This window comes from Chaetura pelagica, unplaced genomic scaffold (genome assembly GCF_000747805.2).
Source record: "Chaetura pelagica isolate M959 unplaced genomic scaffold, ChaPel_1.0 scaffold139, whole genome shotgun sequence".
Lineage (NCBI taxonomy): Eukaryota > Metazoa > Chordata > Aves > Apodiformes > Apodidae > Chaetura > Chaetura pelagica.
The window spans coordinates 4,947,880-4,969,402 of record NW_009970717.1 but is presented as its reverse complement, the minus strand read 5'-3'; the positions used below and the strand labels follow the sequence as shown (position 1 = coordinate 4,969,402).

The window sequence follows — 21,523 nt, the reverse complement described above, 5'->3', positions numbered from 1 at the left end:
ACTGTCTCATCACATATATGCCACAAAGACTACAGGTTGTATTCACATTTTACTTGTCTACATAGCAGAATGGGTTCTTAGCCTTTCTATTGCCAAAGCAAACAGCTACTCAGAATCTCCTGAAGTTTGACATGGATTTCACCAATGTAGACAATCAAGATGTATTCGGCTTTCCTTTCTTCCCATCCCCTGCCCTGCCCTGCTTTAATACTATAAAGAAAAGTATTTATTTCCAGAGCTTTTGGTCTTTTCCAAGTCATGATTTAAAATAATTTTGGTAGAGTTAACCTCAGAAGGCTTTAGCACTTGAGCTACTCAAGGAGGTACATGAGATAAAATTTAAGTGCAGTCTCATATTTTGCTATGGGGTGAACTGAATAGGGGAGCTAAAGACCATCAGCATCTTTGCTAGCACTGGCCAGCATGGGCTTGAGCTCCTGTTGCATGGAGTTTATTTGCACCACAACATCCACAAGCATCTTCCTCCACTCAACCACTTAAAACAGGGCTGCATCCCTCCTGTGCTGACATTGCTTTTTGTAACTGTCAATTTTTAGAGGCAGTAAAACTTGGACACAGAACACCTTCAACTGTGATAGGGAAAGAAAACACTCATAACTCCTCCTTCAACCTCTGGGTTGCAATCCTCTACAGTTTCTTGACTGTAGATGTTGCTGTCAAATTTTCCTACTATACCCTATCAAGCTCTGGACTTTCTTGCCTTTATTCATCCAAGATTTTAAAGACATGGCACTGTGACACATCTGGAGTGAGAGCACCCTGACTATAAGGAAGAATCATCTGTGCGCTTCTTTGACATCATTCCCAGGCCCTTCAAGCCCTTCATTTTCAAAGAAGGTAATTACACAGAGGACTGAATGGCACTTGCAGCTAGTGGCACAAACCTCATCTCCTTGAGCACTTCAAAACCTGCAGGGTCTGCTTACAGTTCATGTAAACACAGAGGTATTTTTCCCCCATTTATTTCATTGTTTTCCTCTTCTAAAAATGTAAGTTACTGGAAAAATATTTTACAAGGTATTACTACACATCAATGATAAAACTAGTGAGCATTAGTTCCAGAAGGGCACATTTTCTGTAATGATGAAAAAGGACATATAAATTAACACTACTGTTTCCCAGGTTTGTTCTGGCCCAACCATGATTAAATTAACTACAAAAAGACACTTGACACCACCAGTGTAACACTTGACTGAATTTGGGAGTCATGTAGGGATCTCACTGAACACTAGGATGTTAAACAAACCTGTCTTATAATAGTGCCCACGGTCATGTGTATTATTTAATACAGTGGGGTGCTTAGTACATTGTTAATGTTTCAACAAATCAAAACAAATAGTGCCTTCATCTCCATCCATGTTTCTGCTAATAAGCTGGAGCTTTATTCAAAATACACAGCCTCAAAAAAATAAACTCTTAAGCTTTTCACAGAGATAGTTTTTAAAAAAGCACAGCACAGCATGTTTTAGAGACTCAAGCTGCTATTCAGTTAACACACCTGTTAATTTGACTCATCAGATACTTGTATTTCACCATCTGATCTGGAAGCTGGTTATTCGATTGTTTTATTCCTATATATTTCATTGCATTTTACTGAATTCAATAAACTACTTTATCAATTCATTTTGTTAACAGGCTGGTTTCATCATTTCTTAATTTAATTTGATTTTACTATAACAGCTGACATATGGGAATATTAAAAAATCTAGAGCACTTCTGCACAAAAATGACTTCTTGGAAATAGGATAAAGACATTCAGAAAACCAGGCTTGCTGCTTAATATTTTTTTGCCCCTAAAAAAATAAAGCTACTTGAAAGAAGAATGTTAAGAGTAAGTTAATTGCTTAACAAGCCATAAAAAAACATAGAAAAGAACTAAGAATAGAATAGGGACATTCAAACTAGTGAAAATTCAATACTATTTTTAATAATTGTGTTCTTAGGGGCATAAGAATTATATATCAATTTAAAAGCATGAGTAATGTTTTGAACTATACAGCAAAAACAAAATCTGTATCAATCTGAAATGATGATCTCCCATCAGAGGGAGAGCCATCACACTCAGAGCTGAAAACTGTCATTTATAGAGCAAAAAGCCTCAGAAAAAAAAAAGCTAGCACCTCATCCCAGAAATAAACCTGCTGTTGTCATATCCTTGTGAGACTGCAGGATAATAAAAACTCACTTTTTTTGTTTATCAGATTAAATAAGTTATGAATGTTTTAAAGGAGCATCTTTTACACCAGACAGGTTATTTCTTTAGGCTAATTTTTCATAGTCACTTTTGCATTGAAACCTCCAAGCTTCATGAAGATGATATTTCTAGAACAATTCTATTTTTCTTTTTTTATCACCTTAGTAGTCTTTTCCCAGCTGTATCCACAGGGGAATGAAAATACCCAATTGCAAACGTGACAGCGCTGACTTCTGCAAAGTAGCTTAATTACTCATTACGAGATTCCATCAACAGAAGCTCCGGTCTGTGGTTTTGTAATAAGTGCTGTTATCTTTCCTTGGATTTTCATTCCTTCACAAAGGGGGATATGGCAGCACTTTCCACATCCACATTTTATATGGAAGGAATGAAAGAATTTTAATGCATGAATTTGATGTCATTAACAATGCTGACAGCTGTTTAATCCCAGAGGAAACAGCAGCTGAGTCCCAACTGCACAAAAAGAAATAAAAAAAGTAAATAAAATAAATTAACTTTCCAGTGCATCTCACTGAAGGTACGCTACGAATCAAATGCTCCATGCCTTACCTACATTTTTTGTCAACTATTTAGTTACAGAACCAGTAACCACCACTGATGGAAAACAAAAGCTACTCCACCCTGACTGCTAGGCTTAAGTCCAGAAAGTAGATTTATTAAGTGGTCCTATTCTAAACTTCCATGAAAATCAAACCTTCCCTCTCCAAGAATCACATTATGAAATAAATGAGCCTAAATAATCATAATATCAAGTACAAATCTGTGTGAGCCTGAGCTCCTGAAAAATAACACAGATTAGTCCAAAAGGGCTGGTGTAAAAATATATTTAAAATGTATCCTACAGCAGAAACAGAAAATACAACATGGGATATACTGCAGCTCTGTTACCATTTAAAATGGAATGTTTAGATACGAGCCAATGACAGCAAATTTGCTTTTGTTCTGTTTCCCCCATTTACACTACAAGGACTTTTTAAGGGTATAGAATAAAAAGTAGTATTTATAACACATATATTTAGAATTTATACACACTTCGCCTTTAATCTATTTTTTCATTGGCTATGTCACCCTTTCCCATGCACATATTTTTTGAGTTTTGCCACTGACTTTTAATATTAAGAACACCAGCAATGGCTGATTAAGACACATCTCTACAATCTGCACTACTCGTGTAACAGATAAAGCTTTATAAGCCCCATCTTGGGAAGGCTTCCATTCATTTAGAACACTAGACTTTAAACAGATGTCTAAAGTATTCATGTTATAAACAGCAACATTATATGAATTTAAATCTTGTTCTTTGTCTGACCATCTTCCCTTTACCAGCAGCTGTTTTCCCTTCATCTGGGAGCAGGGCTGCCTGTGCAGCTTGCCCCTATTTCCCCCTTCCTGAGGATGCAGCCACCCCTCTCCTGCTGTGTCCAGTCCCTGATCCCAGGGAGGGCTCTGGGGGACTGAGATGTCTGAGTGTGACAGCATGAGCTGGATGAGCTTTGGGACCTGGAAGAAGCAGCATGTCAGCAGGTTGATGAACTTGAATCCTGGCATCATGAAGAATACAAAGGTCTCCCCAACAGCCTAAAAGAGACCACTCTGGGCATGGCAAACATGCTACTCAAACACTTCCTAACAAGACAAGCACAGTCGTATTTTCTTGCAGTTAATACGGCAGAGGGTGAGGGGAAAACAGATTTTTTACCTTTTGATGTTCAGAAACAGTTCATTCTCAATAGGGGAATATTGTGTGACAAATCTGCCAGACTTCTTTTTTTTGTGGTAATATTGCTCTTTGCAAATGGCACACATCCAATCCAATTGAATGTAATAAAATGAAACAATCTGTGCCATCTTCAATGGGTTTAATCTATACCATGTTAATGAATCCTTAAACAGACGTGCATGATGTTTTCCTGAAATACACATAGTTATACTGTGCTCCATATACTTGTCAGCTTGAAAATAATTTCTGCCTCAGAGACCACCTGCTATCATCATTCTATTTAGAAGCAGCCCACATTTATTTGGAAGAGAGAAATAATAGTTAAATAAAGAAAGCACTTCCTTACCCAAGCAAGGAGAGTAAAATGGCTTGGATATTCTCTGCTCAGTCAGGGAATTTTTCTTTTTTTTCATCAGCTGCTTCAAAAATTTTCTGGAATATTTGTACTAATAGAGCAATAGACAAACACTGTTTGTTTTGAACTCCCAGTTTTCCCTCATTTACTTTCTGATAACTAAAACATTAGAGTTGAAAAGATGAAGTCAGTTATGTTACAGGTTTCAGTCATTATGCAGTATGGATTTAATTACATTATATCACATAATTTTAAGTTATCAAAAATGCCAGAAAAGTGTATTTGTACTTGATGAAACACCCAAATACTGCATAAGCAGTATTTTTTTTTCTTCTCTTTAGACCCAGAAAATGAAACAGACATAAAATGCTTCTACTCTCTAGCATTTATTTGCTGCAAAGGTGAATTAGATCAACTTTTCCTAAAACTCACCTAAAATAAGCATATTTTTCTGGCAAATGATATTAGCAAAAGCACTTTTCACCCACGAGAGAATAAAATAACCAACAGGCTTGTGAGGAACTGCATGAACACCAGGCTACAACATCTAAAAGGACAACTAAGGAATGTTCAGCCATGTAAACCCAAAGTCAACAAAACAACCAGCTATCTGTGCAGCCTGAAGCATATGAATTGTCCAAGACTGCTTGGTGCTAATGGGACTATATTAAAGCCAATTTGAATTTTTGTGATTTTTCTGGTTTATGTGACACAAAGTGTAAAAAGGTGAAGCTCACCACTAAAGAGAAGAATCAGGAAACACAATTTTCACTCTCAAAGCAACATATTAAAAAAAAAAAGAGAAAAAGGGAGGGAGAGGAGGAAATACACGTGCCATTTATTTGCATGCTAACCTGAACTACTGACTTTAGAAAGTGAATTCTACTAAGGCACAGTAAGAATTTTTCTCTTTTTAATAAAAAAGCACATTTAAAACACATACCTGGTCAAAATGTAATATATAGACTCTACGTTTGTGTTTTTTTCTTATTTTTAGTGTGCATTAGAGTGTCATAACATGCAGAAAATTTACTAAACCTATACTGTTTGAACATCATCAGGTAAAAATAAGTTTTTCACTGTTGAGGGATCTGTAATTGTTACTAGCCACCAAACCCCAGACACTTTTTTTGCCATATAACATTAATTCTATGCTGTCTTGCCATGGTGATTAGGTTTATTTCACTGTATGTACGCATGCTCTTCAGTTTCTTTTTGCAGAAATGTCCCTCCTATCTGACAGGAGTTTAACAGAGGGTTGGATGACTCTACTTTCTGAGAAGCAGAATTTGCTCCCTATTTTATACCTTCATATTTGAGAATAACTTTAAAAGAGCACTCAGTGTCCTGAGAAAATTTCAGCTGTGCAGGTACTAAAGTAGCAATGTGGTAGAGCCTACATACACTCTTGTTCTCTGATCAAACAATTTTGCATGACAAAATTTTTATGCTCAGCATAAACACATTAACTGCAATAACGGGTTATTTAGGTTTTTTCCTTGGAGTGGGGGGAAAGAAGTTGGTACTTTTTTTTCTTTAAGACGTCACCTCAAGAAGGGGTTGCTGCCACCACATGCTTTACATCAAGTTACCTAAAGAAACCACATGGAAACGTCAGTTGTGTTAGTGCTAAGTGGCATTTCTGATACAGCACATCAAGTAGCTGGACCTCAGAGACTTTGCTAATTTGTTTCCTGGTGTCATTCCAAGTGTTGGTTTTGAACAGAGAAATGCTTTGTTGTGTGGTGGTTTCTACAGAATCCTGTGTGTGTTCAAAGGTGGAAGCTGAGACTATTGAACACGCAAGCTGACAATACCTACATTGGCATGACTGGAAGGTTACTGTCATTACAGACACTCTTCCTTCCCTCCTACTAAGCCTTACTTTTCAGGAACACTTAAAACCAAACCTAAATTCTTGCACTGTCTGAGCTCACAAAGATTGAAAGCATCTGTGGAGCCATCAACAGGTAACTGCCAAGGATCATCACAATGCTAAAGACATCCCAGTGATGTCTAATTCCTTGCTAAGGGGTTGTAGACAATAAAAGACAGTGGGTTTATTTTCAGGATTCAGTATTTCAAAGGGTTAGAAGAAATCTTGAATGAAAAAAAAAACCAAAAACCAAAGTCAACTAACCTATATCTGCAAGACAGGATTAAGAAAACCATAAAATGCTTTTTTGTTGTATTTTTCCATGTCTAGTTCTATCCTGGCACAAACGAAACAATAAAACTGCATAAACATGCAATAACATGAAGCAGCCTTTGTGACATCACCAACTAAATAAGTACTTTTAAAAAGATTATTCCTGTGACTGTGTTAAATGTCCTGTTCAACTTAAACTGTGCAAAGGAATGCTTACTTGTAAAATCAGAGCAAGTTGGTGGGTGCTATAAGTTCTATGAAAATGTGGTTTAAAGTTATTTCAGAATCATAAAATCTTTCCATAGAGAGTGATTTGAAATTGCAAATTAAATATAGAGATTCTATGAACTGTATCCATTTTTACTGGAAGCATATATTTCCATGAGGGTTCATACTATCTTTTTTGTCTAGTTACACTAGTTAATAATGCAGTGAATTTGCAGTAATAGAGTAAATGTTATTTTGATGACATTATCTGATTAAATTAAAGGTGACATTAAAATGACCATCTCAATAGGAATGAAAACCTCAAAAAGCAACTGTGGATGAACATTCAGTCTGCTAGTCCTAGTCTTAAAAGACAACACGATATTTCAGTCATCTAAAGACCAGTGATGGACTGAAAAATAAGTCCAGATGACATTTGACTTTTAAAAAAAAGTGTTCAATCTATGAAAAAAATAATGGTTCAAGACCTGTGTTTTTACAGGGGCACAGTTTGAATCTATTCACACAAAAGTGGTTCATACAGCAACAAACATACAAATACTTATCAAGCAGAACTGAAGACAGAGGTTTGAGAACTGAAATTATATTTGCTGGTACAGTGACATTCAAGCAAAACCACCAGAACAATAGGACACAATCAAAGACGAAAGCATCAGTCAAATTCCTCACCACACAATGTTACCAAAATGCTAAAGTGACAAGACACCCACTTATACCCACACATGACGGAAGACTGAAGAACAGAATAAAACATTAAGTTACAACTACTAGGAGCTTCCTGGTGCATATTACTAAAGAAGCTGTAAAACAAACTCTTCTTATGAGCCACATGTTCATAGACACAAATCAAGTGACTGTTTGAAAATCCCTTACGTTCTTAGAGATAGAATCTGTCTAAGGAAACATTCTTGAATAATGTGACTGTGCTTTGAACTACAGAGGCTTTCCAGGAATAAGGTAGAAGACTAAAGGTATGCAGTGCTTGGCCCCATCCTTCGCACAGGCAAAATAGCACCTCCAGCGCCCAGGATCTGTGACATCTCCATTCTCCACAAATTCATGGTCCCTGTGAAATGACATGTTCAGGGCAGACATGCAGGATCCTGCATCAGGCCAGGCACATTGCCACGGAGCCATTTGTGGTACAACTGCTTTCCTCTGTGACCTCAAAGAAGAAACTTTGCACTTTATAAATAGAATGGTCAGTGTATGAGAACACACAAACATACTTCGGTGACTCCTTGTTTGCTCCAAGGTTGTGCTGCCTAAGTCCAAAGTTGTATCTTTCTACAAAGTACACATATTTCAGAGACTTCCACTTTACAAGTTCATAAACCCAAATTTTTATTTTCTTCATAATCTCAATTTTAGATTAGATAAAGCCAATCTCACTGACACACGTGGAGTCACCAGCCCATGTCTTGGGCCTCATTGCAGACAAGCGTTCATCAGGAAGAGGTGCCAGGCCAAGCTACTGGTCTGAACATCAGCAGAAATCTCCCAATTGCTGCAGCAGTACAGTAATGCTGCAGCATTACAATGTATCCAAATAAAGGCACCAGTGGTAAAAAAGAAAAAGGCAAATCAGGTATTCTTTGACACACTGGCACATAATTTATAAATCACAAACTCTTAGGGCACAAATTGTTAAGGATGCCATAAATCTTGCAGCTACTACATAGCAACAATTATTATATATAAAGACATTCCATCATAGACCTTGAAAACCATGGGCTTCTGCTCTTTCTAGTTATTTGTTGTCAGCTATTTGTTCTCTTGTGTTCTTTTGAAAAACAAAGATTTTATGCCATGTTTCTCAAAATAGTAAAGAATAAACTTTAAAAATGGGTAGAAGTCCCATTCAGTAAATCTAGTCATATTCTTTATGTATGGCATGGGTTATACAGATAATATTTTCTGGTACTCAAGGTAAATAGCACAAAATTTTTAGCCCTTTGACTGTGATAAAGTTTTGGTGAGGGGTTTCCATTAGAATCACTGGGCATGACACTTCTCATAAACAAAGCCAGAGTACAAGCCATAAGCAATACTGCCCTGTTCCAGTCTCTCTTCAACTGTTACTGATGTATAATTTAAAAAATTTTAGAGTGGGATAATTTCTGATGACATGAGAAGCAAAACTCTTTGGTGAACTTCCCACAGGTTTTTTTTATTAAGAGTGAAATAACTTTGGCAGTATTAAAACTAAACACGTTAATGGTTTAAAAATAATTCAGTAAGTTAAAGCACAGTTTTCTTTAATCACTGAAGCCAAGCAAAAAAAATTAAATATGAAAACACTGTATCTATTTTCATGTTTCTTTTAAGGCACAATATAACTGTCATATGAAATTCTTTAGTTTGTCAGTCTCCTGGACAATGAGTACACATCAAGAAAATCAATGAAGTGACTGAATTATTACTATGGTCTTTTAGACGTACTTCACCAAGGAATACATATGATTAAAAACAGCAAAATAAAAGCCAGGACAGTACTTCCATCTAACAATTCCACATGCTCAAGGATTATTCACTGTGGCTCCTACATCATGCAGTACAGACGACATTAGGCAATTCCAAAAGCAAGAGACTTTCAGAAAGGGCATCCTCAATGCACTGTGCAGCCCAGCAGCCACAGCACAGCCCTCTGGGGCACATTTAAGAGTCCTTAGTTAATGAACATATGGCCAGCTCAGAAGGGTGACCATGCCCCAGTTAAAACTTTGGTGTTCAGCTGGCAATGGTGGAGCACTCATACTAACTTTATTATACCTTTCCATACACTACTGTAAACCATTTTTTAAACATAAAAATCTATCTCCCAATTGAGAGCTGACCAAGAGAGGTGCAGTATTATCATCAGCATATTCAAGTAAAAAAATATTGAAAAAAGCTTCAGAAAATACTGGTAATATTTTTGGGAGGAGAATAAATTCACCTTACTTCGTGATTAAGAATAAAGCTACACTAGGTTGAAACATAGTACTTTGTTAGGTCACAATATGCCACAGACTTTTGTATACCTTGAAACAAGTTTTCAGATCAGATGATTAATAATCACGAGCTGTATAAACGGGCTAAGGAAGAAATTAAAGAATTTTATTGGATTGGATTACTGCTTTTTTCTTATATCCAGACAATCCAACTGATCATCAAGCAGGACTTGCAAAGAACACTGGACAAACACTTTCAGGAAGAGGCAATTAGACTTAACACTAGATCATTCAAACTGTTCTCCTCTTACAAAAGAAGTTGCCACATCTTAATCTGTTTCTCACATTCTTGGCTGCACCTGTTGTCATTAGTGGCTTTACCAGGTCTAATGGCCTATCACATCATCTTGGTGAAATATGCCATGATCAGGAACATCCCAGGAACACCAGCCACCACTCAGGCAGAGGCATTTTTTAATAGAAAACCAACAGAGTCAGCATCTGAGGGGGATGTATTTGGGCTATACACTTCTACCAATATTCCCCAAAGGGTCATCCACAGGTACTGTTGAAACTGCAGGTCAAACACGTTGCATGTCCTCCAGATGGAGTAAAGCAAGGCTTGGGAAGGAAGGAGGTTTAGAACAACAGAAATGTGTTCAGCTGTGAAATTAAAAGTAGGACAGCATGACATGCAACATTATGTGTTGAGCTGAGTCAAAAGCAGTAATTAGGCTAAGCTAAAAAAATGAACGTACCTGTAAACAGAACAAATGTGTGTTTTGTGTCCATTGCATTCACTCCTCATAACAAAACTGGTCACCTGCTCATCCCAAAGCACCTCATTATCCTCCCCATGTCCTCAAAATCCCATCTGTAGAGCTTACAGTCCCTCTATCTTCCAGCCACTATAACTTTGCCTTTCCTCAGCATCCCTATCACCTTCCTAAGTGCCCTTAGCATCTCCATACTCTCTACCTACACATTGTCTTGGCAGCTGGGCAGGAGCTGGTGCTTGCTGTGGCCACCTGGAGCTGTGCTTCTGCTGTCTGGCTGGCCAGGGCACACATGCCAACTGGCAACCAGCAGCTACTCAGCAGATGTAATAGCTGAATTTTTCTACCTTTCCTGCAGCAAGAGCACTAATCTGAGTCTCTGTCTTCTGCTTACCTGCCAACTTTCTGTAATTTGGGAGGAACTCTTATCTTGAGATTTCAGATCTTTTTAGCTGAAAGGAACCCCAGCACACAAGTTCATGGGAGCCACCATGGCAAACATGTGGGCAAACTAAAGAATATGCCTGAAAACACAAAACCAGTTCTCTCATGGGCACAGAGATGTTAATAAAAATAGCAGCACAGCAGCATGCTCCAGGCTGCAAATATGGTGAAGAACAACACACAAGCATTTTATCAGGCATCTAAAAAAGCATTTGCAGTATAGCTATAGACAAAAAAAAAAAAAGTACGTGTACATGGGTGCACATTTAAACTCATCATAAATTGTCTATCCCATACAGGGCAATCATGGAGAAACAGGAAAATAAATTACTAACTTGGACAATTATTGGGTTTTTTTAAGTGACTACACATTTCCCCTGCCATGTTCTAAAAAACAGCAGACACTCTTCTTTTTGTTGACTTCTTGCAGCCTGTCCTTGGTCACAAAACAGTAACCTAAGAAAAAAATTATTTAATTGCTAGTGTTTAGAATGACATGATTATATATCCACTGCAAGGTAAATCAACCTGAGCTTTGCCAGAGAACCATGTCCTGAAATGATTGAGAAAGCAGCATAACATGTTATTTTGGGATGAATTCTGTATGCTTCACTTTCACAGATCTGAAATTAGGTTTTCAATTTAGAATACATAGGAAGTAAAAACTGTTATAAACAGTTGATAAGTGAAACATCATTCTTTATAGTGCCAGAGTCTGTAGGATATGGGGCAGACCAATTACTACACTGAGCAATGCAAAGTATTATCCGCTGGCTTTATTATAATAACAGGTTATCTGATTACAGCCTGTGTTTTCTGGCCTCAGCACAGACTACATTCTCCCACGCCACTGGTGGTACACTTTAGAAATCCATTAACAGCTAATTCACTCAGGAAACCTGAGATTTCTGTATTGAAGCATGAAAAATAACATTCCCCATGCAAACATCCAGTTGGAGCAGCTGTGCTCAATGTTTTCTCAATAGAACCTTCCAAAAGAAAAGGGAACACCTTTTCACTCTCATCTGAGCTTATACTAAGAATTCTTAATGCACCTGTCCTCCAACAGATGCAGAAATTTAGCTAAAGGGTCAAAGATAAATGCAGGAGACTTCTTCCTCTCTTTTTGTGTGGCTAGGGTTTGGGCTTTGTTTTGTTAGTTGTTTTTTTTGTTTAAAGCTAATGACAATGTTTCTGTCTTTATTGCTTCAGGAATAGACAAGAATTAAATGGCTTGAGAACTACAGCATTTGTCAAACTCATATGCTGGGTATGAAAATTAGCATCCTGATTTCTCATTTCACTGGCTTTTTTCACTTCTTTGCTAGATAGTTTAAATATTTAACAGAAGGCTAATTTCTCATCCTGTCTATTGGAAAGGTTAATTTTAAAATGTGATTAGTTGTTACCGGGGCTTTGAACCTCAGAAAGACAACTCCTTACAGACCCACACTGGTTGAGGTCTAGTGCTAGCAGAGACCAGCAGCAATCAGATGACATTGTTTTGTTATATCAGATTTCACAGTTCCAAATGGCACGAATTTCTACAAAATCCCCTGATACTTGTCAAGGAAGGCAAGTATCACAGCAAAGAAATGTAACTTCAGAATCAAAAAAGAGGTTCCTGTAAAATTTTGACTATAAAAAAGGTTAGAAAAGTTATGGTCTATGGGTTTGTGAAGGTCATTGGAGGGAAGGATGACTCCTAACAGTAGCAAAAGCAGTAAATTCAAGACGGTATTTTTGAGCACAGCTTGGCATTGCCTGAAGTAGCTTGCTTTTTACAACTGACTTAAATAGAAGCAACCCAGAGTCAGATTCTTGGGACAGTACCAACCTAAATGCCTTAATAATATCACCTTTTCCCATACGCTGTTACTTTCCTTTCCCACAAGAATGGTATGTGAATACAAATGAAAGACAATGTGGTCCCATCTTGAATGGGAAGCGAGCTGTGTCCTGCAGTCATAATTAGGGAGGGCAGTGGCCCATGAAATCTTTTCACCAGGAAAAGATCCACACCATAAAAATATCTGCAATCCTGTGGTATATGGTGTACTGCTTTATAATCAATATTCATTCATAACACTCTATAAATGGGCATTTTGTAACCTGATGCTGAGTTTAAACTGCACTTTGTTTAAAAAAAAATGGTTTTGAGGGTAATCAAGGACAAAGGACAGAGTAGGAGTTCAGAGCTTCTCAACTGATATAAGCCAATACAGCATGGATGACCAGCAAGAATCTTTTCTGTTTACCTGAATTGTATAGAACCCTTCAACTGGCCTTTACACAATGAAGTGTTAGAGAAGAGATCCAGCATCTTTGAACTAAACTAGGTCAATATTATATGCAGGACAGGATTTTATGAGGGTAGGAGCAGAAAGCTGTCACTTTCTTTTAATTTCAATAAACCATACACAGCATCTTTTAAAAATTAACTAGCTCATAAAAGTTCATCAGTCCTGAATTGTAATTAATTTGTGTGCGGAAAGATCATTTGCCCATAGGTGTTGCTTGCTCATTTAAATCAGAGCCACTGCAGTTACCTCACAATTCTATTAAAACAGTTCTTGATAAATCCTAGTATTATTTAACAGCTTTAAACATTGAAGCTTTTTAACAAAATGGTGATGCCCATATACTAACACAGGTAAAGTTGCTCACTCATAACTCAGAACCATCCATAGGGAGCTCCTGAGCTTGGCTACAGCATAAAGATCTTCAAAGCCCAACATGAGCCTCGAGTTGAAATTCATGTGAGGTGTGAATTTCCTCAGAATGGATGTAAAAAAAAATTTTTTAAAGACAAATGCACTATGCATATACCTCAAAACAGGGGTGACAATGCTTGCCCCTCCTTATCTGTGAGAACCATTTTCATCCATTATATACACTACTGTTCAATGCCTCAGCTCAGCTAGAAAGGCAATTCTTCTGCCATAATGACAAACCCAGTATTATTCTATGTCAAGCCTTTTAAGAAATTTGCAGGAAAAAGATGCCATTATTTCCCACAAGCAGCTGCTGCTACCTGTATTCAACAACCTCCTGTATAAGCTTCCTGCGTGTTATGGGACAGAGTGTGTGCTTTTTCAGCCACAATGATCTCCTGTTTACTCATAAAAAAACACAATGTGGCACCTTGCTGAACTGTATGCCACTTACAGCTTTAATAGGTGTTCTTGCATGGCTGATAAAATGCATTTTCTCTCCCTCCAAGCATTTCTGTATGCTCAGCAAGCACAAGAGGGGCACCCCAGGCCCCAGTGGAGCAGTGCCCACCATCAGGTAAGCTTACACTCCTGGTAGGAGTTTCTGAGCCCTCAGCAAAATACATTTTCACTATCACAGGAACAAATTCTCCTAAACCCTGTGGAAAGTCAACATCTCAAATGCCAAGCCTTCAGATTCAGGGTCCAGATACCCATGTATGTAACTGGAGCCTCCCAACTTAAAAGTTCAAAGCTTTCCTATCTTTCCAAACCGGATCCAAGCAGGGCTCATTACATCTAAATAACAGCGTCTGCAGAAATTTCAGGAATAAATAGTGGGTTTGACCTTGGCTTGATCTCTCAGTTTCCACTGCAGAGGAAGCTGCTCTGAGCTTCATGTTGGCAGCAATAGGCTTCTCTCATCTCTGCTTTGGTCTTAGTAAAGCTTTTGTCCACACATCCAAGAGAAAAAATTTGTAATGTCTATCAAGAAATAAATACATTTTATTCAGTCTTCTATGAATTATAAATTAATAAAATCATTCTAATCTTTTGTCATTTTAATATGGACTCCATAAAAAGGTATTAGAAACACAAAGCCACTCATTCCTTCCCCTCATTCATGTGTCAAAAAAGTTTAAGAAATGTCACACTTTGCCTTGCTACAATCCATCCTTTGGATGTGACATGCTGCAAGGGGAGTATAAAAGCAAGGGTGTAAGAAAAACCTCCTCTTTAAGACAGACACACAGTGAGGCAAGAATTAAGGTAGCAGACAAAAACAAAAATTCTGACCTTTCCCAGCTTTTGAGCACTGGTGGTTTCAAATTAGAAATTATTTAATACTATTTTCATTAAATTGCCTAGAAAATGTTTGAATTTAACACACATTTCAATACTCCATTGATGCTTTCTTTTGTTCTCTTCTTAAACTCAGGCAATTTTGCTCCACTACCATTGCTTTCATTTTTTTATCAATTCTGCCAAAACACATTTCCCAAAATCAAGGCCTTTTGCTTCATCTCATTACAGGAAATGACAAGTTGGTATCTCAGAGCATCCTCTAAATTTTCCTCTCTGGAGCAAATGTATGATTTTAAAGTATCCACACAAATAATACTGTGTAACAAATGTTGACTTTTCACATCAGGCTAATAACAGGTTTAATAGAGACCTGCTTTTTCCCAAGTGTTGTCATTCACTGGTAAAATTATTGCAATATTGGGTTGTGAAAATACAGAAAAAAAATACTGACAACACAGAAAGAACATTCTTCCCAACCAGTGCAACATATAGATGTTGAGGTGTTCCAGGGGGATCAGAGAGCTTCATTAATACAGCAAAAATAGGGTCTTTGAGTTTAAGAAGCAAAACCACCCATAATATAGCATTACCCCACCAGCCTTAAAAAATAGTTTTTTCTCTATACTTGAAGTTCTCTTTCCAGCTGACCTCCTGCTAGATGAGGCAGAGAATCCCCTGCAACACTGGAAGTACATAAGAAATAGATGTCTTCATACCCAAATGAAAAAGTTGAGGCTCAGTGTCTGTCCCTAGCTAAACAAAGGTAAGTTAGAAATTAATATTATAAAGCTTTTTCTAAACTTTTGTTCTGAGTTTTCCTGTAATTGTATGGTAAAAAGTCCTACTTATTAGGGAAGAACAAAACCAGAGGATTTCCCCCCCAGCTACCCCAACTCCAAGATCACATCGTAGAGAATGCAAATGCAAATATATGGCAGGAATAACAAATGCTCTATTTTCCCAGTGCTCTCCCATGATTTATGAAAGGTGCACCTCACTGCAGGAAGATAATGCCATTTGAAATGGTCCATTTCATAAATCTATCCTCCTCATCCCTAGCTGCGTACATGACTACTATGAGCTTCAGAATCCAATAATGTTTTCATCCTCTATTGACAAAAAAGGACTTTGTTTGGAGTGAGGTAATGATGCAGTTATAGAGGAGCAGCGGCTAAAGCTTGGTCTCGGGGGCTTTTGTTGGCAGAGCCACACAGCTACAAAGGAGAGAAAACTCATACAAACAGAAAGCAGAAATAATCAACACACAGAGCACCCCTGATGTCTTTTTAGTGCTAGTGGCATTAATTATAATGCGTGCCCAATCCTCTGCACTACCATGTCACCAAAAGTTTTGCCTGAATTTTCTCCCCATCCACACAATAGCTTTATCACTAGGAACCCAACTATTTCCTACTCATCTGTTCACCAGCCCAGTCTATCAGCTCATCTATCTATCTGCAAGAGTGCCTCCAGAAGATGTTTCTATGCCAAATGTGGTGCCTGCTGTAGACAGGGACTAATCGTAAACATAACTGAAATTCATTGTACTGATTTTATGCTGCAAACAATGGCAGAGGGTAGAGAAGAAAATACTATCCTCAAATTATTGAAAAGACTTGAGCTGGGACTGGAAACCATTAGAAGCAAGGCTTGGAGAATGGGAGCATAGGGAAATCAAGAGGCAAAATATGAGAAGAAAATGTTTCTGGGAGAAACATGACATATAAATGTAGCCAACAGAAATATTTAAAAGGTTTTTATATTAATATTACTATTTAGGGAAGAGGAGCTGAAAGTCCCAGAAGTTTCTTCTCACTTTAGAAGAGTTGATTGTGCTGCTCATTTTGCCATCTCTGACACACTGAACAGTAACAAAGAAAATGTCATTAAAGGAAATTAAGCAGATACTGGTTCATTTTAGATACCAGATTAGATTTTGCTTTTGTTAGGGAGCTGGAAGCTGTGGACTGGACTGGGAGTACGTTCACAGATCTCATGAGTAAATTTTGGCAGACTTACCCTACTGAAGTGAAATTTAGTGCTCTCACCAAATTTCACTCAATGTTTGAGCAATGCCATTTTTCTACACTTTGCTACCCACAGTTTCAGAAGCTGATGAATGGCCTTTATAGAACATGGAATTTCCATGGCTTTGGCAAGAGCTTTACAAACTGTATCTGTTTTGCACTGTCACTTTGAGATCTTAATTTACATATTTTGACTTGTGCATGAAAAGCAATTTCAAGGTCAGCCTTTGTGAAGAAATACTGGGTAACTCCATTAAAAGTCTACTGGCACTTTGCATATTTATTTTTCTTCCCTATAGTGTGCATGGGATCTCATAAATCAGGATAAATAAACACCAGAGGTCACACAGGTGTGCCCAGGGTATTCCTACATATAGCATCAAGGTACACTGCAAACACCAGCTTACCTCAACAGCAAAGAAACACTGCTCCCTAAAATGTGTATTAGTTTTTAAGGGTACGAGCTAGTGACCAAAGTCTCTTGGGAAGGATGGAAAAAAGAAAAATCTATAGTCCTTGCACATTTGTGGAAGGCACAATCTCACATGATATGTGCCTGTAGCACAGATCACGCAAAGAAAACAAGCAAAAAAACCCACAACAATTTAAAAATAATCATAAATCAACAACAAAACCACGAGACATTTCCAACCATCATTTCTCTCTAAACAGGTAAGATTTTATCAAAGATTGTGAAGTCCTATTGCAGACATTTACTAAATGATATTTGGAACTTTTCTGGAAAGGCAGTCAGGCTGTATTGCCTTATCAACACAACTCATCTTCAGGATTGCTGCCTTTACTGTTCACTCCTCATTCTTTAAGAACCATCACACTCTTGGAAGCAAGGGGAAAACCCTTACAGTCATGAGTTTGTCACACCTGAACTTACAGAATGCAGGAGTGGAACTCTAAACACAGTAGGGCTATGAAAGCAGCACGGCTACAACAGGTATTAGAACACTAGAACTAATTAATTTAGACAGTAGAGACAACTGCTTTCACCAAGACAGGTGACATAGACCTTAAAAGACCATCCTGTGCTGCCAGATAATATGCAAAATGGCTGCTACCTTACTATGCTGGTTTATGATTTTATGATTCTTTTCTCTTTTCTCTTGATTTCCTGTAAATGCAGAAATATTGCATTTACAGAACTGTTTAAAATAATTCAATTTTTAACTTGATTTTTGCAAAAATCAAAAATGGAGCTTATAAAAATAAGTCTGACTGGTTGGAGCACCTACAGTATACAGCCATTATTACATTTAATTGTAGAAGGTGGTCCTGAAACTGAAAAACTGCATCAAAGCCTTTTCATGTAAGAGTAGGATTATACAGAAATTAAAAATTATGATGTTTGGCTCTGCTGAAGCATATAAACCCCTTGATAAATTGTGTGGATGGAGGTTTGTAACTAACTAAAAAAAAACCCCAACAACACCAAAAAACCAAACCAAACCAACAACCCCAAACCCCAAAACTTAATCACTGTGTTTAAACCTGCTTTTTCACCACCCTCATGGTGGCATTGTTTTGCTTTTGGGTCAGCCTAACAGCATTTCAGATGTCAGGAAAGGACTCTGTTGGACAACAGAGTGTAAAATCTTAAAACTGTATTTACTGGGAAAAGCTGCAGCCCACTGTTAATGCCTTCCCTTGACATGCATCCACGGACACTAACGGAGATCTATGCATACTCGTTTCACAAGAAATTATCTCCCATTATGAACTAGAGGGCAAAGCCAGACCTCCTCTTTTGTGTATGGTTGTATGTTGTGATGGGACCATGCTCCCAGCTTTCCCATGTCTCAAACTGAGCAGACTTTGATGCACACACTGTTTTGATCATCCTGACTGACAAACTCCAGAGTGATTTGATGTTCATTAAAATCAGATTTCTTCCTCATAGAAATTAGGACAGATGTCTGCCAACAGGTTTATGGCCCCAAGGAGCACTGGTGGGGATAAGAGGGGCAGACTACAGGACAGTAGTTTATCACTGCAAATAACTCTCCACCATCCAAATTACTATGCTTTGGTAAATGTTCTGTCTCCTTTTTGACCGAGTCAAGATGAAGAAAGGCTAGCCCATAACTTGGCAGAGAACTAGGCATGGGAGAATGAGTAAGCTGAGGATCAATACAAACAAAATAGAGGTGACATTAATTGCTTGGAGCATTAATAGACCATGTGAGAGAGTAGAAACTAGCTTAGTCTTGAAAACCAAGGGTGTTTGTCTGCCTCTTGTGATCCAGTTTTGCTACAATGGCCACAAATGTCGCTGTTGTCTGTCGAGCTCTGCTCAGTTTAAGCCCAGAATCCATCAGTGACAGTGGCAGAAGGTTTCCCTGGGGTGTTCTGCAGGGGGGAACACAGCATTAGGCACCCCAGGATGCTAGAGATGAGTTAGTTGTACTGCATTTTAGTTCCATCATCTTTAATACTAGGCAGCATGTGCAGTGCCTCTTGTAGGGTTCATTATAGCTATTCTAAACTTAAAAAAAAAAGCAACAAGCAAACCCAACCAAGTCTAAATATATGAAACTTCACTTTTAAAAGTTTATTTTTCCAAGGTTACTCTTGATCTTTTTCTCAGGAAGAATCACATATAGACCACAGCTTTGATATTTTTCTTTCAAGAGTATCAGTGATTGCCAGACACATCATGGTTCTGGAGGAATAATAAAGAAAACTTTCATAGGAAAGTTCTGTCCAGGCAAGACCAAACTTGGAGCCTCAGCACTTTGAAATAGCCTCCGAGAGCCCCCTGTAGCTGTTACCTGGTAAAATTTGAAGTAGCTTTGTTATTCTTACTGCAAATATTTACCTTCTGAATCCTCCTGCTAATGAAATCAGCTGGCAGCAATTTAGCTCAGTTTAGCAAGCAAAGCCCAGGCTGTGCGCAGCTACTCTGCTTAGGCCCCCACTCACCTTGTCTCTACCCTGGTTAGTATATTTATTTTAACATTAGACAGTATCTGTCAGATTTTTGAGAGCTTGTTTAATGACCTTTTCCAAAATCTTCCATTCATTTCCTCAGTTTCTCTCTCTTTTTCTTTTTAAAATAAATTATGATTATAAAAACAAAGCCAGTAGAAGGGAAGATATTCAGTACCTAGAAACTGAAAATTTGAGTATTTGCTTTTTATGGGGCACCAGAGTCTCCTAAAATACAGAACTGCTAGAAAACTTAAATGCTGAGGACAAAAAAAGTTCACTCAGTGGCTATGCAAATACAGTACAGCTTTGAACCTCTTTGAAAAATAATTTAAATACTTGTGTTTCAATTTATGGTCTTAAAATGCCTGAAAAACACATTCCTACTTTTTAAATGGATTTTTTTAAGCAAGTCTTAAATACACTTTGATTATTTCCATTCTTGACATTATGCCTACTCAGGTATTTTGCACAGCAATTTGAAAGCAGAAAGGCAATTCCTAGCAATATCAACAGGTATATATTGATTTAACAAACACCTCCTCTTAAAGATGCACTTTTTTCTTCCCATGCAAAAGAAAATGAATTTAAACTGAATAAAGCCAAAAGCTAAAACACATTGTCTATAATGATTTCTTTGATGGAGAAAGCTCAGGTTCAAGTTCATTATCTTGGTATTTTCAGAGGAGTTTGCCTGCAGCTCTTAGGAAATACATTTAACTGAATTTTATATGTGAACATTAAAGAAATAGTAATGCACAGGTATAAAATAAGTGATCAAACTGAAAGTGTACAGCTTTCTCCCTGTTAGCCTACACTGTTATTATCTTTTCAGAAGATGTCAAAACCTTTTCTCAGGAATTCTCATTTTTCATACATTTTGGAAGTAGGTACAATTACTTTAACAGCTCTCTATAGCACTAAGACATCAGCAGTGAAATCGGTTATTTACTTCAAAGCAGGAAGATTTTGAAGGCAGAAAGAAATGACAGGCAGGGAACAGAGGTCCAGAGACACTGCTACTAAACTTCTGGGTTTAAGGAAGCACAAACAGAAAAGATATTTTATGTAAATATGCATATACAAAGAACAAAACCCATTTGTAGGCATCTACACAATATAACCAGAGGCCAGAGTTATAAGTATTCTCCCTTCAATTCCTGACCTGAGCTATTGTGCAAAACAGACTGGAATGCACATCCCTGCAGTCATGACATTATTTCAACCCAGTCTGAACACCGACTCAATTTTAAGTACATGCCCCTGATCTCTTAAACTCTGGACTTGTATGAAAAATGGTCTGAAGTACAAGACACCAATACCTAGAAAAAACACAGGCACGAGTGTATTCCCCATGCATGCAGTGAAGGCTCAGTGGGAAAGGTGCTGAAAGGTACTTGTGGAAAAAATGGATCAATCTGTGAAGGGAACTCAACTCACTGAAGGCAGGATCATAGAAATCTGCTTGGAAATCAGACAAGAAAAGTCATCATAGACCTGCAGCTCCCATAATTTACACACATCCTCCCCTTTTCCCCCTCCTCTTAAGTCTTTCAGCTCCTCAAGAAAACCAAACACTCACATTGCTGTGGTCTCTCCTGGTGTCACAGCAGTGCAGCTGAGAGCACATCAAGGTGCACATCTAAAACTGCACTTTCAAGTGTTTTTAAAACAAATACAAACAAACTAGGGAAAG

At 37.8% G+C, this 21,523-nt stretch overlaps 1 protein-coding gene across 1 annotated transcript in view; it reads right to left on the bottom strand.

Annotated features, from left to right (window-relative positions):
* The window catches only part of WWOX (WW domain containing oxidoreductase), a 476,245-nt gene that overhangs the window by 130,649 nt on the left and 324,073 nt on the right, over positions 1–21,523 (bottom strand). The window lies entirely within an intron of this gene.